This window comes from Hipposideros armiger, unplaced genomic scaffold, assembly GCF_001890085.2.
Source record: "Hipposideros armiger isolate ML-2016 unplaced genomic scaffold, ASM189008v1 scaffold_117, whole genome shotgun sequence".
NCBI lineage: Eukaryota > Metazoa > Chordata > Mammalia > Chiroptera > Hipposideridae > Hipposideros > Hipposideros armiger.
The window spans coordinates 3,519,559-3,523,287 of NW_017731467.1; the positions used below are offsets into that span (position 1 = coordinate 3,519,559).

The following is a 3,729-nucleotide window of genomic DNA, read 5'->3' on the forward strand; positions in this document are numbered from 1 at the left end:
ATGAAGTTCCCTGCATTCTTTTGTTTACTTTTAAGTTTCGATGAAACTAAACATTTTAATGCTTAATTAACAATCAAAGAAAGCCTATTTTTGCCCTATGAGCCAGACCATGTGCTATAGGTTTTGAATGATGCTAAGACAGATCCCATATTGGGAGATGGAGGACTCCTCTGATGGGCAACCTGGGCTTGAGGATTCACCAGCAAACAGCCTTGCCCAAAACACCATGCTGTCTACAGCTCTTGCAGCCAGCTTTTCTTTCTTCCCTTTCCCCTCACTGGGGTCAGACATGTGTCACAATCTATCAGCTCTCCCAGCCTCTTCCAACTCCTTTCCCAGATTCCTTTACGGATGTCTCCCCTAATAAATGTTCTCCAAGAAAACAAGAAGTAAGACAGGGATTTAGGAGCGACTCACTCATCATCTGCGGGGTGAAGAGGACACTGTCCTGTTTGGTAGGTGGGACAAGGATACTCCCTTGTACAAGGGGTATTAATTGCTAAGGATTTCACTGCTGGTGACAGGAAAATGTCAGGTGGACAAAAATGCTGTGGTAGGGCATGAGTCAGGCATTGGGACAGTTTTGGGTTAATAATGCCTGTGAAGATAGTAGAGTTGGCTGGTTCCTTCTAAGTTCTATCGATGCTCTGCAGATGAGATAATAAGAAACTAAGGGCTATTAACACGCTTTGGGAATCAAGAGGCCCTTATCTCCTGTAGTGAAAACACAGAGAGGTTCAACAGACCGAAGATTTAACGGGGCTGCAGAGCTGCAGAGATCGTTCAGTGCTCCCCCAGTTCTCTGCTTTGTTATGCCAAGGCCAGGGTGCTGGTTGGGAAAACCTGGAGACATCCCCAAGGTATCTCCATGGGGAGCCTAGATGGAGGCCCAGGAAGATATTGGCTCTGCATTTTCCCATGAGCCTCTGGGAAGTAGACTACCCTCCCTGAGAAAGAGCCACCGCTTTCACTATAGACCTCAGGGCAGGCTCTGGGCACTGCTGTCCTCCACCAGCCACTACATGGGCAAGTGGTGGCTGGCAGTGGGCACCGGGCTCTGCCTGCTGGTCTTGCTGATTCTGGCTGGCAGCTGATGAGCTCAGCCATGCAGGACATGGCCCACATATGCCAGCCCTGTCATGTGGCCCTGCAGCACAGGAGTGGAGATACCATGCCCTCATGGTGCTGCTTGTGGCCTCGTGTGTCTGGTCACCGGCCTGATGCTGACTGTGCTGGCCTCTTCCCCTGCTAGGATACTGGCTGCCATGCAGTCTGTGGGCATCGATCTGGCTGCCTCAGGTTCACTCTTGCTATTGGGTTTGCTAATGTATCAGATGTGTGTGAGTGGACATTGCTGCCCCCCGAACTGTGCAGCTGCCCCCTCTACCCACAGCGACCATAGTGGCAATGGCAGTGTCTTTAGCATTTCAGGATGGTTGTCGATCGGTCAGTGCCATGAGAACACATCCAGCATCACCAGCTTTATCTGACACAGCCAGAACCCACCATCTGCTTTAGCATCTACAGAACTGTGCCGGTGTGTGTGTGTGTGTGTGTGTGTGTGTGTGTGTGTGTAATAAATAGTGAGAATATGAGTATGTACATGGCCCTGGGACTATATAGTCTTTCTGTGGATTTCAGTGACATGTGACTAAGAGCCTTTGTGTCCCCACACATCCACACCATGCAAAGGTGCATGGGTGTCTCCTTGGAACTTGGTGTTTGTATCCGTAGAACTGTCAGCATCTGCCTGTCTCTCTCTGGCATCTCTAGGCTGAGAAGTATCTTGGGTCCCTGAAGATTGTTGACCCCTCTTCCCCATACCTCTCAAACCCAATCCTCTCCTGTAACACCCATCAGGGATTTCCACAGGAGTGACTATTGTCCACCCAAGAGACTGCACCAGGTGCAAAGTGGAAAGAACACGCACTCCAGAATGTCATGGGTCAGGCCTGGAACCCCTGCTCTGCTACTTACCAGCTGGGGGACTTGGGCAAGTGACTTAACCTCTCTGAGCCTCAGTCTCTTGAAGGTTGTGGTCATGGTAATCTAATGTGAGGATTAAATTATGTACGGAAGGACTGGGTATGAACTAGATATGCAACAAAATGGTGGCTGCTCAAACAAAACAAAACAAACAACAATACTGTCCTCCCAAGGACATAAATGACCCTCTGGGGAGCTGCCCCCTCCTCCACTTCTTGAAGCAGAGTGATTATTAGTAAGTCCCAGATAATCATATCAAATCTGCTAAAGGAGAGACTATATACACAGAATGAGTTGGAAAAACTAGCCAGCAGGTACTGGCTTGAGCCAGTCTGAGCAAAAATTCCCTGTGATGGAACTTTGAAGGCTCTTCGTCAAAGAGGCCAGAATGTACAACTTATGTAAGCTAGTATTCTTGATGTGGAACAGTTATTTTCTCGGGACAAGGCATGTCCTAGCAAGGACCCTAGGAGATGGAGTCAGCTGGCTGCTGCAGTGGCTCCTGGAGGCCTGAAAAAGTGATGACCAGCCCTATGTGACGTGGAAATGTGTGAGTTGCCATGTCAAGTGATAAAGGCAGGAATAAGGAGGCTGAGGGAAGCAGGCATGCTGGGGTGGATATATTATACCAGACCAGAAGATCTAGCAGTGAACAAACAAAATAGAAGCCAACTCCTAGATACATAGAGCATTTTCATGGTTGCCAGGTGGGGATAGGTTGGGGAGATGGGTGAAGCGGGGAGAGGATTAAGAGGTACAATTTGGTAGTTACAAAACAGTCATGGAGTTGTACAGTACAGCATGGGGAATATAGTCAGTAGTTTTGTAATAACTATGTATGGTGTAAGATGGGTCATGGATTTATTGGGGTGATCACTTCGTAAGTTTTATAAATGTCTATTCACTGTGTTGTATACCTGAAACTAATATAATATTGTATATCAACTGTAATTGAAAAATAATAGTAGTAGTAGTAATAATAATAATAATAATAATAATAATAATAATAATAATAACAACACTGCCTCTTCTGAACATGGATAAGTTGTTCCCCAACCTGTAAGGAAAAGTAAATCTGTGTCTGTGTGATGCAGGAGGTGGCCTGTGGCAGCCATTAAACTGTGTTCCTCAGAGTTCCAACTGAGGGGAGTGTCACTGAGCAATGGCTTCAGCTGCTGTGCTCTGAAATCCATCACCACTATCACACCAGGGCTGCCCTCCCCATCACTTTACCCACAATGCTGAATGCAGTAGCCAGTGGGGGTAGGTCATTCCTGGAAGATGGGAACTCCTCTCATGGACACTTTGGCTCAGTCCTTTCCATTGGCCATTGACCTTGCCGAACTGTCTTAGACCTGCTTTCTGCCCATCAGCCTTTATCCTCTTTCTCCTTTTCTAGAGTCAGATTCACATCTTGGTTTGAAGGCTCTCCAGGACCCCCCTGGTTCCCTCCCAAATTTCCCTCATAGGCATTTCCTTGAATAAGTCACTTGCCCATGTAATCCTGTGTTGGCATCTGCTTCTAGGAGATTCTGCAGTACACACAGATGTCGAATGAAAACACAAGTGAATGTGTGGAGTTTAAACTGTATCCTAAATCTAGGCTGCTTTGTAATATAATAAGGCCATGAGTATTTCTTGTTTTTGGTATTTACCAATTGACTTTCCTTCACTCAGTAATGATAACCTGTACTCTTAATCCAGCCAGCAACCTTTCAATTCTTTCTTAATATAAATGGGAAG

General features: G+C 46.7%; 1 pseudogene; it reads left to right on the forward strand.

Moving 5' to 3' along the window:
- The first annotated feature begins 881 nt into the window (after positions 1-881).
- On the forward strand, positions 882-1,490 carry LOC109385503 (transmembrane protein 125-like; annotated as a pseudogene).
- The last annotated feature ends 2,239 nt before the right edge of the window (positions 1,491-3,729 follow it).